Here is a 13,087-nt window from a genome sequence, read left to right as displayed (position 1 = left end):
GAAAAAGCCCCAGACTGATAATCACGCGTAATTATTAATTCCGCCTCGACTGCAATTTACGCGAACGTACGCCGATTTTCGCGATTGTCTCGCGATTTTACATGGTTGAGTGGGTTAAATCCGGAACGCAAAAATTCTCAATCAATATTCGAAATCACGCACGGCATTTGAACTGTTTATTTAATAAGCCCCGCAATGTTGTGGCGCATACATTTAAATTAATCAGTTTTTATACGCCGCACAGATTCGCTTCGTCGCACAAATTAATTGTGCCGTATATTGGTTTGATAAATTCACGAATTTGGCCCACGTTCGCGCGGCACTTGGCGAGATAATTGTCCCTAATAGCGCGACCCATCGGCATTTCGTTCGCATTTATCGCGACGCTTCACGCGCGAGGTGTTCGCGCACGCATATCGCGGCGACCTGTAGCGGTTTAAATGTCGTACTTTTGCCGTCGATAAGCGCATATGATCGTAAATCCCGCTTATCAACGGAATGTCAAGTTGGTCAACTGGATTTGCGGTGCACCGGGATCAACGGGAACATCCCGCGCGGGTTAAACGTTTTATCAGTAATCGATAGGCCCGCTACCGAAGGCGGCCGCGCTACGCCTCGTAATTGCGCGAGAGCGGATCGGCTGATCGTCGCAGAGACGTAGTAGAGACCGGGGTCAGATGGTATATTCTTCAGAACTTCGAGGTTACAACTCCGCAGACAACTAATTGTTACTGACGGATTGCACGAACATGATAAAGACAGCTTTCTTCTTTGTTTTTAGGCATAAAAAATATTGGGTTTGTCCAGATCCTCTCTAAAAAAAGAGATTTAATTGTTGCCACTTTTCCGCGATGCTGATTGGTTCCCTCGCTTAGCTCACTTCATGTGGGCTTGCTTCGTGTCGTTTGCGCTTGTCAAATTACCAGGCAAATAGCTGTTATTGCGTTTGTTAGGTCATGAAAAAATATATAGAAGAGATATGTCTCTCCCTGTCTCTTTCTGTCTCTCCCTGTCTCTCCTATCTCTTCCTGTCTCTCCCTACCTCTCCTGTCTCTCCCTGCCTCTCCTGTCTCTCCCTGTTTGTCCCTCTCTTTCCCTGTCTCTGCCCGTCTCTCCTTGTCTCTCCCCATCTCTTCTCGTTTCTCCCCGTTTCTTCCCATTTCTTCCTGTTTCTCTCTGTCTTTCCCTGTTTCTTCATATAATTATTAATTAATTAAAGTATATTTTAATTTAATTTAATTTTAATTTTATTTTTATTCTACATTTTTATTGTTTTTTATTAGCTATATGGCGCAAGCGTAGCGCGCGCATGTATTGTTCTAGTACAGTAAAAAAATTTTTTACACTTTTTACATGTTCCAGAAAATTCAAATTTCGTGTAAAAACAACTCATTCGTATTACTTATCCATGAATTACGAATGTTAATTAATTAATACTCACTAATGTTTTTTTACATTCATGTTTGTTATTTTGATTTTAAGCACAATGTAAAAATAATGTAAAGAATAGTAAAAAATAGAAGAAATAAGTATAAGAAATAAGTATAAGAATAGTAAATAATAGAAGAATAGTTAATTGAAAAAAAATAATGAGTTAAATAACTCATAAGGAATCCCGATGGAACATTTTTGTTCATATAATGGAAACGTATGCAAAGGTGAAGGCGTTATAACTTATTTTTCATGTCATATTAATACATATTGTATTAATTATTTTAACTTATTCGTGATAAGAATATTTTTTCTTGATAAATTTGTTTATTCTGTATGTCAAATTTTACAATGATTCGAAAATTCTCTTCTTAATTCTTGTTAATATTAAAGTGACTTTAAAAAATATTTTTTTCTTAAATAATTGTATTAAAGAAATTCAAAATAATATTCCATTTCTAAGTGATCTACAAGAAACGTTAAATTATTAAGTTGGCATTAATATAACATATTAAAATATCATGAAAATAATAACTATATAATAAATATATTGGTAATATATTAATTTTACATTAAAATAGCAGTAAAAAATGGATAACATAAGAAAATTTTAACATTTGTATGCAAGATTTCTAAAATTATAAGTTCGTGCGGATTGTTGTCTATCGTGTTGGTATTAGGAAGATAATTTCATGATGTCCACATGATAAATGTTGCTAAGCACATAAAACATACAAATTTTTAATGGCACATTTCACACAGCTTTTATTAATAGCTTTTATTAATTTTATGAAATAGCACATAAAAGAAATGAAAGGATAATAAATTACTATGGAATATCGACCTATCTTTTTCGTATATAAATTCTTTCCTCTTTTGCTATTTGTTTTTAGTAGTGCAGGAATAGACTGTTAGTAATTTCTATTTTATACTAAGAAATATAGTAAATTTCTTCAGAAATATAATAAATTTTCTAATAGTATATTCTAATTCCCAACATTTGTGTAAAATATGTTAAATAAATAAAGATAGTCAATTGAGTAAAAAATAGCCAATTATTGCAGAATCTACTACTTGGTTACAAAATGCCTTGGTTGCAAAAATGTGGTAATTTTTACTATAAAATTCTCTCGCGAATAAAAGGAACACTATTCTGAAAGGACTACAATTTCCACTGTTTCCACTGTTTCCACTGTTTCTCTTACAATAAATATACAAGTAAGCCACGCAGTCGATACACCCCTTGGATCCCCTTATCTTTATCTTCGCGATTCGATAAACAGACGCAACGAAAAGGAAAGCAAGAGAAGAAAGAAACCGACAGCGCGCTCCCTACCGATCTCGCAAAGCGCCGGTTTATCTTGGCGATGGCGTATTCAAGTCGACGATGTCGGCCATCCATTTTCGGGAAAAGAGATCGTCGACGATAACACCAATATGTATCATCGATCGCTCCCACGATTTACATGTTACATAACGTGTGAATGCACGCAACGGACGAACGGAACGGGACGAGACGCGATCCGACTCGACGCCGAAGGCAACGCGTTTAGCCGTAAGTAAGGTTAATCGCCATTTTTTTGCGAGATCTCCGCGCATCGTTATCTCGCAAACAGTGCGCGTGTCATACGGGAACTCGATCGGAACATGAGAGTTCCGCGCTTTGTGCGCGGCGCATTCATGCACGCGCGCGCACATACGGCTATTCCATTATCTGCAACGGGAAAGTTACCTTATTGTTCGCTCACTGGAGATCTGCTGTTCTATTCTTGAGTTTCGTACGTCCTTCAACTGCAAGCACACGGGAAACCACTCGTTATATTTGTGTCGTTCAACGCGTTTAAGCCGCATCGATTATCGATCGCTCGCTCGCACACACACACTCATGCACACACCGAGCCCGCCTAGTCGACTTTTACCGTGACGATGTGGAGAACCGCGATCGTGCCTCATGAAAAACGATAATTACAGCTTCCCGCCCTGTCGCGTCACGCTCAAAACACCGTGAACTCACGAAATTGAATCTTCGCGCTTTTGCCCCCTCGGGAATCGCTATCTAAGTCGAACAATTTCCAGGAGAAACTGGTCACTAGCCAGAAACTGATTCATTTTTACTAGACTAGAATTTATTAGACAGTAACTATCCAACAACTGAACAAGAAAATAGGGGGTTAAATGGTTATACTCATTTTTTTAGTATTTATCTTTAGAAAAATAAAATATCGTGTAATAGTCCTTTTAGAACATAAACATTTTTAAAAATTAAAAAAATTAAAGGAACTCTTTTGAAACAAAATTTATTAATAAATTAATAAACTATTAATAAATTAATAAATTTCTTCCCGCAACCTACGGAGAACATCCTCTAATAATTTTATTAATTTTACCGCACTAAGACACCTGTGCTTGAACTCTCATAGGCCTTAAAATAGGGCCTATGAGAGTTCAAGCACAGGTGTCTCAGTGCGGTAAAACTAATAAAATTATTAGTGGATGTTCTCCGTAGGTTGTGAAAAAAATTTATTAATTTATTAATAATTTATTAATTTATCAATAAATTATTTATTAATAATTTATTTATTTATTAATAATTTAATACTTTATTAATTTATTAATACAACAAATAATTAAACGTGTTTCGATCTAGTTTGCCCTCCTCAGTGAAAAATAAATAAAAATACAAAAAGAAGAACGCCGCAATCGAAACCCGGATGACTGCAACGTCCTTCTTTTTATATTTTTTACTTTTTGCGAACTGTTTTGGCCTATGATTAATAATTATTTCTATTTGACTATTTTAATCTATCACTGAGGAGGGTCTGCGAACTAGACTGAAACGCATTCGATTATTTGTTGTATTCTCTATTAATAAATTAATAAATTTCCTCCCACAGCCTGCGACTTGAACTCTCATAGACCCTATTTTAACTTCTGATAAACATTTTTCCCTGTGATTTATTAAAATCGGAATAATATTACAGTTAAGAAATAGAAAAAACTGATTTGTTAATAGCAAAATAAATTTTCGAGTCTCTCGAAATTCTCTATCAAAATTCTCTCTCTTGACTGAATAAAATTAAGTTATATATTACTAGCTAAAGTGACATTTCCTCCTAGTATATGATATATTATTTCCGGTAATAAATGCTATTTTTATTCAGAAAACGATTGAAATAAAGCATATGGGCGGATGAGGTAAAGTTAGGCCATAATTAAAGGCTGGCAGGAGAGCTGTGAAGAGCTCTCGCGGAGCCTCTGGAACCATTAATCAGGATACATATTTTATACGTGGCCTTTTTACTCTGTATCGAGAATCAGGCCAAGATGGCTACCTGTTTTGGTTATTACAAAAAAATATACGGCTAACAGGCATTAATACATAGAGGAAGGTTGCCTCTATCATGTTTATACAGTTAGTCGCAACAATTAATTGCCTGCAAAGTTGTAACTTTGGAATTCTAAGATATTGGGCATCTAGTCCCGATTTTCTCTACCATATTTCTCGGCCAGTTACTGGCCAAAAATTAAGCAATAAAAAGGGTAAGTAAATATATTATTAAATATAGTAAATATAGTATTTCCCAGGGTTGGGAAAGTTACTTTCTAAAAGTAACTAGGTATAGTTACAAGTTACTGGCTATGAAAAGTAACTCGTTACAGTTACAATTACTCAAAAAGTAATGAGTCGTTACTTTTAAATTACTTTCTTGAAATTATTGTAATTTATTATTGTAAATACAAAAATCTTACATTTTAAGCTTTACTAAAATGTAAGGATTGAATTTTATAATTAAAATCTATCATATTAATTAATCAGTCCACTTAACACAATTCAAATCTGTACTTAATATAATAAAAATTTAATAATAGCCTTGTAGAGGTAAAAGAATTTAATCACATGTTCTATAAATACGTTGATAAATTTTCCAGATAGCACAGAGAATTTAAAGAGAATTCAGTTGTATGTCACAAATTCTGAGTTCATTTTTAAATGCAAAAAAAATTCTTTTCACTGAACTAAACTTTGAAGAATTCTTTTTGCATCTGAAAATGAACTCAGAATTGGTGACTGGATTCTTTTTTAATTCTTTTTGAATTCTCTGTGCTATTTAAATTAATATTAATATTAATTATTAAATTAATATACGATTACTATATAATTTTAATTTTATTTTACGTTTCCCAAGTAACTATTAAAGTAACTGTTAAAAAAGTTACAAGTTGCTAAAAATAAATAAGTTAAGTTACAGTTATCGTAAAAAATGTAACTCTCCGTTACAAGTAACGAGTTACTTCCCAACGCTGGTAAATACTGAGCAGTTCTTCTGTCTAGTAAAAACTCGGAAAATGCTGGTTACAATATTTTTTTGCCAGTCATCGCTAAGAAAATAGACAAGAAAAAAAAGTAATTAATTAAAACTATCTCAGTAACGAATAAATTTACAGGTGAAAGGACTCTGCTTTCTAAAGTACATTCACGTTGTTTTTATATTGTGAGTAATACAATATTTTACAATATGTATAATCAAGTGATGAGTTATCACTTGATTATACATATTGTAAAATATTGTATTTGGCAGAACTATTTGGCAGAATTTTGTACAAAAAGACAGTGTGAATAAAAACTGATCAGAACTTGGTTAGAAACTGGAGAGAACATAGCCAGTGACAAAAATTCCTGGCCAATTATTAGTTATGAAAAGGTCGTTCTTTCTACTTGGATACATTGAGAGCGTTTCTGTTCGATTCGCGAACGTCTATACCAGGCCGCCAAATTGCCGCGGACGCGGTTAAAGTTCTCGCCGGGAGGAAATGTCATTTGTTATGCAAAATTGTAACGGACCACTCGGCGCCGCGAACTGTTCGCAAACGAACCAGCCGATGACAAGAAGCGCGCATGGTCGTTTCGAGGAGGAGCTACTTCGCCGATTAAATGAAAAAGCGGCGAAGAGTCGCCTAATGCGATACGCGAATAATGTCGTGGAGTAGACGCGGAACAAAGGCTCGTAATTACGGCGACCGTGAACCAAGCAGTCGCTGAGTGTCATTAACGAAGTTCACAGGTCAAAGTTCGTACGGCCGTGCGTGCGTTCGTGTTCGTATATATATGTATATATCTCTGTGTGTGTGTGTGTGTGTGTGTCTATAGTTGAAAATGCTGTGTGTTGGAGTGTGTTTATGTGAGTGAACGACTGCGAAACAATCAACCTTGTTGCGAAGGGCGATTCACGAAGGAATATCTGCTGTTTTCTCGGATTTTATTCTGCTCGAACCATTCGACTCGTTTCTGCAAAGTGCTTCGCGCACGTCGCCGCGTGGCTAATGCGTAGTAACGGTCAATGAGAACCCCGGCTTCGATCGATTTTCACGATTTTAAGTTGATGGTATGTTTGGAACGCTAATATCGGCAACACGCGAAACCGACGTGTTGGCTTTTAGGAATTTTGCAAATAAGGAGTTTAAATTGAACAGAATTTCTTCGAGTATTTTTCATTTTTATGGTATTTTGTTAAGAAACTTTAAAGAACAGGTTTATTTTAAGTTTATTTATATGTACATACGTATGTTTGTTTGTTTGTTTGTTCTCTCATAACTCAAGAATCGTCAGAGATATTGGGATGCAACTTTTTGTAACTTAACCTAGAAAAATTAAGTAATTTCATTATTTTCTTGAAAATCCGAGAACATCCAGAGATATAAGATAAAACTATTATATTTAACCAACATCATAAAAAATAAACTTTTAGCAAATAATTAAAAAGTACACACCAAAACATTTTAATAAAAATAAACTATCTTCAAAAAGCTCTAAAAGCCTCAAAAGCCTTAAAAAATATTAAATAATTTTGAATTAATATTCCTACGGAGGAAATATTACAGTAGAAATTATAAAGAAATTATAAGGAAATTTTTATAATCTTGAAAAATTATGCCTAATTATCATGTCTATCATGCAAAATTATACTAGAATTATAGAATTATTATATATTTGTTTGAAAATGTTATGCACGTTTGAATTTTTGTTACAAAATTATTGTAATTATTTAAATATTTTTTTATGTTGTGTACCAGATAGATCGTCAAATTTACTATTTCTATAATAATTTTTCTCCAGTTATCTACAGTTTCAAGTTAGTATATACTCAGTTCTACAGTATATAATCCGATTTTATAAAAAAAATATAATATTTTAATGTAAGTTTTACTACAATTTATATTTTCTTCGTATATGTACTTGCAATTTTATTTTAATATTTGAACGATATTAGAAGTCGGCGCAAAAAAAATAAGTTAAATAGGTAATAATATTATAAATTTATTCTTATTTATTTATTTATTTATATTGTAATATTATAAGTAAATCATTATATAATATAGTTATGATATTATATGATATTATACCTAAGAAGATAAATAATAAAAAAACTATGATTATTGATGCAAGTAATCAGATTTTTGCGTCGACCTCGTTCAAATATCAGAATAAGGTTGTACACAGAGATACAATAGGAATATTGATAAAATTATTTCATATTTTTTAAGACTTCTGCGGTTTTTGAAAGTAATTTATTTCTTTTTTTGAATATATAATTTGCTAATCGACATTGTGTGAAACCGACATATGTACTTATAAGAATTTTGAATATCAAAGAGAAATTTTTCTGATAATATTTTTTACGTTATTTTGTCTTAATATAATTACTGGACGTTAGTAGCGTCGAGAACGCAAGTTTGTTTGACAAAATGCAGAATACGAACAATTACAGCCACGTGCTTCTAATTTAATATGGCTGAAGGACGTGTATTGTGCGTATGTGTTGCTCCTTCGTCCGACTTCCGTTGTGAAAGCGTCAATGCGAGATTCAATAAGATGCGCGTACCGATACGAACAATAGAATTTCACGTTATCACTTGTTCGCTCGTATCTTCAGGCATTTAGGAAGAAGCGAGACTGACGCGCAAAAGCAGTGCCGCGACGCGTTGAAAAACAACGACGACTCTTAATGCGCTTTCGTGACGTCCGTCCAGAGGAATGCCGTAATCCCAGCCACGATCCGTCGCGGAAATTTCGCGAAGCACGCCTGTGAGCGTGAGTCACGTCCCCGCCGGCTGACCTGATCCAATTCCCAAATAATCTTCGAAAGAGGAGGAAAAAAGAGCTGTCTGCACCCACGAGTCTCTGAAATAACGCTCTGCAGATAGACTTTCACGATTATTATGACGAGAGGCAATGAATGATGAAAAACCCCACAATTTTTAGAATTGCATTTACAAAACGAATATATTCTATTGAATTAAATTTTCATCAAATTGTACAATAATGTTAATTGTTTGTTACAACAATTGCTACAACAATTGCTACAACAAGAAATTAAGGCCCGATATTTCAATAGTAGTTTAAATTCTAACTTCAAACGTATTAAACACATTGTTAGAACTAAGTTTAAACTAAAATATAAGTTTCAACTATACAGAGAAAACTGATTGTTACATTCTATTGTTAAATAAAGAAAATTTTTATAAACTCATAAAATATATGAATATTTATATAAATTCAAGTCGAATAGATATTAAATTAAAAGTTGTTGTTATGTGGCCATCTATACATTTGTTATAGCAACAATTCTTCTGATAAATGATCATAAAATTAACATAATACCTGTGATATTTAATTTTTAATCCATGTTTAATCTTTAATCTTTAATTTTTAATCTATCATTAATTAATCTATATTTTTTCATAATTTTCTCATGTTAATTTTAAGGTAATTTATTGATTGTTAAGAGAAATGGATAATTTTCGAGCATTTTACGAATATGTTTAAGTACTGTTCTTTCATAAATATCTTTTTATTCGCAAGTGGCATGCAAGCATTTTTGCCATACATTTTTTTCTTTCTGAAGTTATAAATTTAAAGTTCAGCAGCAGTAGAATCTGGTATCTTAAGAACCGATTTTTCAGGGGAAAACTACTGGGGATATCACTTGGCTAAATATACGACAAAAATATACGACAAAATATTAATGTTAATCGAGAATCAAGGACAAAATATTAATGTGTATCAGGATATTGTGTATTAGAATGTTCAATTAATATATCTTCGTAGTTGAGTTGTCTCAATCAGAAGAATATTGCTTTTTCTCTCTCTGTTGTCTGCGGAACGAATACTATGTTTGAGAGTTATGGTATATTTTCACCGTACAACACTGAGTGTTCCGCTCAAATATGTATGAACAGTGAAGAAGGCTAGTGTACCATTTCCAGAGTATTGTAGTTTCTACGACCCTTTTGTATGCATGGGCAAACAATAACATTAATATTTTGTCGCATATTTAACCAAGTGATATCTCCAGTACTTTTCCCCTGAAAAATTCTTAAGATACCAGATCCTACTGCTGCTAGTAATTTTAAATTGATAACGTCAGAAAGAAAAAAATATATGACAAAAATGCTTGCATGCCACTTAAAATATATATTTATATGAATAAAATGATATTTATATGAAAGAACATTGCTTAAACATATTCGTAAAATGCTCGAAAATTATCTATTTCTCTTAACAGTCAATAAATTACCTTAAAATTAATGTGAGAAAATCATGAAGAAAAATAGATTAAAGATTAAACATAGATTAAAGATTAAAGATAGATTAAAGATTAAATATTGCATGTATTATGTTAATTTTATGGTCATTTATTGACCATAAAATCAAGGGAAAAGGTTTTCGGATTATTTTGCAGGTATGCTCTTTTTATTTGAAAATAAAGAATTTTTTGGCATGTACTTTTTCGCTTCTGATGTCATCAATTCAAGGTCTCGCAGCGGTGAGATCAGAAGATTTAAGTTTACACTCAGATTTTCATATTTTATTGTACATGTGTGTCACATTGTTTTGCATAAATTTTAATTCTTTTGTATTTATATTCCATCATCCTATGTGATAAAAATATAAGTGCTATCTGAACCATTCGTGAGGAGTACTTTTACAAATTGGACGTGACTGGTAAAGTTGCTGGCAAATTTACGTATATTTGCCTATGTACGTGTGTTTTTGTTTGGTTTCGGTGTTCAACAAAAATCGTAAAACGGTAGAACGCGAACGTGTCAGCGATTAGCGATGCGCGCATGAGATCTTCACGACATCGATAGACACTGCCGAAACGGACAGAGGACTTTGCTCATGTCGCCAGATTTATTTTTCTTTTTGTTCCTTTTTATTTTTACGCAGATCAGAGATTGAGAAACTTTGGCCTCGCGCGACTGTTTGGCTTCTGCGCCGTGAGTTTTGAAGAATAAACAGGGTATTAAGAAAAAGCATTCAGCATTTATATGATAGATAGTAGGAGAGACCGGGGCTATATGGCCCCAGAAGTATGTTGCTCACATGCTTTCTTTTAGTATTTATCTTGAAAGGAATAGTGAGTACAAAATCACGAAATGGTCCTTTTAGAATATAAATACTTTTCTCTGAGTTTCATTAAAATTGAAATAATATTATAAAATTAAGAAATAAAAAATAATATGTTAAGAAACAGAAAAAAATTGATTTAGTAATAGCAAAGTAAATTTTTTAGCTTCTCGAGATTTTCTATTAATATTCTCCATCAAATTGAAATTAAGTGATATGTTACCAGTGAGAATAAAATTTCTTACAGGTATATGATATACTGTTTCCAGTAATAAATAAAATTTTCACTCATAAAATGATTGAAACAGAGCATTTGAGTAGACGAGATAAAGTTGGCTCATAATTAAAAGCCGGCAGGAGGGCTATGGAGACCTTTCGCGGAGATTCTGAAAATATTAATCAGGATACATCTTTTATACACGGCTTTCTTTATCCTGAGCTACTGAGGCAAGATGGTTCTGTTATTGCATGTTCGTATTTTGGTTATTACAAACAAAATATATGGGCGGGCATTAAAAGGACTAGAATGGTTTCATTTTCCGAAAATTGAGTGAAATTCAAATGACGATTGTAGACGAAGGAATAAACATATACAAGGTTTGTTTTTTTTAGTTTTTATACATACTTTTAGAAATACAATAAGCGGTAGAAGTTAAAAAAATATTAATAATTGAGTGAGATATTGTTAAATTAAAAAAACGTTTTTGCGGTTTTGCTACGATTCTGTAAAAACGAGTTGGAATTTCTTAATGCGCCAAGCGTCGTTTTGTAAATAAGATTTCCCTGTATAGATTGAACCGAAATGGAATTAAAAATCTCAAAAATTAGAGAAATAGCGAACAAAAAACCAAAAATGTCTAAAAATTCCAGTTATTTATTGTTAAAACGGTATTAAAAAATTAATTTTTATATGCAAACTTCGGTTCAATCTATGCAGTATGTCTTTATCTTTAATTTAAAAAAAGATCAAGTCGATATCTTTAGTCGTTTTTGAGTAATCGTGGCAAAACGAGCGGAAAATGCTATTTTGATAAATAAACGACCGACTGTTTATACTACAGACCGTTCGACTGTTTTCGTCTCCTTTGTTGTTACTCTCATATTTGTTAGCAGTGACCTCCACACTCCTATAGCCTTTATTTCCGATATTATTATTTCTAAGTTTTCGAACCGTTATTACTGTTTATCAGTTTGTTTTAAATAAACAATATCTACATTTCTTACACTACATGATAGTGCACGCTCCGCAGGCCGCGCGCCGCCTCACATTTTTCACTCTCCTGAACACAATTTTGCGAATATCGAGGTTCTTTTTGCGCCAAAATATTCTTAAAGAATTGTACTAAGTCTACAAGAATTGTACGATTACGTAAAAACCCAAAAATCAATTTTTTGAAGATTTCAAACCGTTAAAGTCCCTTTAATACATAGAAGAAAAGAAAAAGGTTGTCTCTACCATGTTTATACAGTCAGCCACAACAATTAGTTGCCTGAGAAGTTGTAACTTTGAAATTCTAAAATATAAGGCATCTAGCCCCGGTCTGCCCTACCATACTGAGCAAAAGAGTTTTACTAAACATAGGTCGGTAACTCAATCGTTTCTAACTTATTGGCTTCTATATGTCGCATGCGACGTGAAGATTTATCTCGGTGTTTACAATCTGCGTGTTCTGAATGTCCTCATTCAGTTTCTACACATATTTTAGAAGGATTTCAATCGTTCAGTTGTCGTTATATAACCAGCAATCTGTTTGGTTATTACACAGTTACCAAGTATCGTGCTGAACATATCATCATATGATAATGTAACCAAGAAATGGCAGATATGTATTTTATGTATGGTCGTGCTAATGGAAATGCTTCAGCTGCGCGACGTCTTTACGCGCGGAAAAATTTCTAATATACGAAATTGTTCATATACAGCTCAAAAACGATTGAGTTTTATGTTTATTGAAACTCTTTATGATTCAGTATGGTGTGTGAGAGAAAAATGTATGATATTTGGAACTATAATGGCATAGTAAAAAGATTATATTAGGACCTTAACTTAGTTTCCGCCCAAAAAATACTGAGAAAAAGCATTTATTGTAAAAAATTTATTTAAATTATTTCAATGAAAGTATTTTCCATCACTTTCTACAACTTTTTGCCATCTTTCTGGCAACTGGGCGATACCATCTCGATAAAACGATGTTTGTTTCGAAGCAATCCATTCGTCCACCCATTCTCGCACTTCTTCAACATTTC

General features: G+C 33.0%; 1 protein-coding gene across 1 annotated transcript in view; it reads right to left on the bottom strand.

The window, feature by feature from the left end:
• Positions 1 to 13,087, bottom strand: part of LOC116844759 (protein Tob1) — a 243,518-nt gene that overhangs the window by 182,490 nt on the left and 47,941 nt on the right. Inside the window, exon 2 of the transcript XR_004378130.1 lies at positions 3,164 to 3,222. The gene's annotated coding sequence lies outside the window, so the exon portion shown is untranslated. The remainder of the gene's footprint in view (positions 1 to 3,163; positions 3,223 to 13,087) is intronic.

This window comes from Odontomachus brunneus, unplaced genomic scaffold (assembly GCF_010583005.1).
Source record: "Odontomachus brunneus isolate Ranch 3 - 2012 unplaced genomic scaffold, Obru_v1 Obru_scaffold_046, whole genome shotgun sequence".
NCBI classification, from domain to species: Eukaryota; Metazoa; Arthropoda; class Insecta; order Hymenoptera; family Formicidae; genus Odontomachus; species Odontomachus brunneus.
This window is presented reverse-complemented; position numbering and strand designations above follow the sequence as displayed.